This window comes from Neophocaena asiaeorientalis, unplaced genomic scaffold (assembly GCF_003031525.2).
Source record: "Neophocaena asiaeorientalis asiaeorientalis breed wild unplaced genomic scaffold, Neophocaena_asiaeorientalis_V1.1 scaffold443, whole genome shotgun sequence".
In the NCBI taxonomy this organism is placed as follows: Eukaryota; Metazoa; Chordata; class Mammalia; order Artiodactyla; family Phocoenidae; genus Neophocaena; species Neophocaena asiaeorientalis.
The window spans coordinates 3270259-3270576 of record NW_020171808.1 but is presented as its reverse complement, the minus strand read 5'-3'; positions in this window follow the sequence as shown (position 1 = coordinate 3270576).

Below are 318 nucleotides of genomic sequence, written 5' to 3'. Positions count from 1 at the left end.
TCCCGCCCCGCGGCGCGCGCCGGCCGGGGGTCTCTAGAGCCCGAGGCCCCTCTCCCGAGCCCGGCCTCCCGCCCTCCACCGGCACGTTTCCGAAACGGGCCGAGGCTGCACAGTCACCTCGGGCCCCGCTGCTGCAGCCGGTCCGCACCGGGAAGCAGGCTGCGGGACGCGAGCTCCCCGGGGCCGGCCTCGTCCGCGGCTTCGCGCTCCCGCACCTGCACGGAGGCTGCCGCTCTGCCCTCGGGCTGCGCAGCCTGCCTCGCGCTTCTCACATCGCGTCTGCTGGCTGCCCCTCGGCCCCTCCTCAGCCGGCGGGGG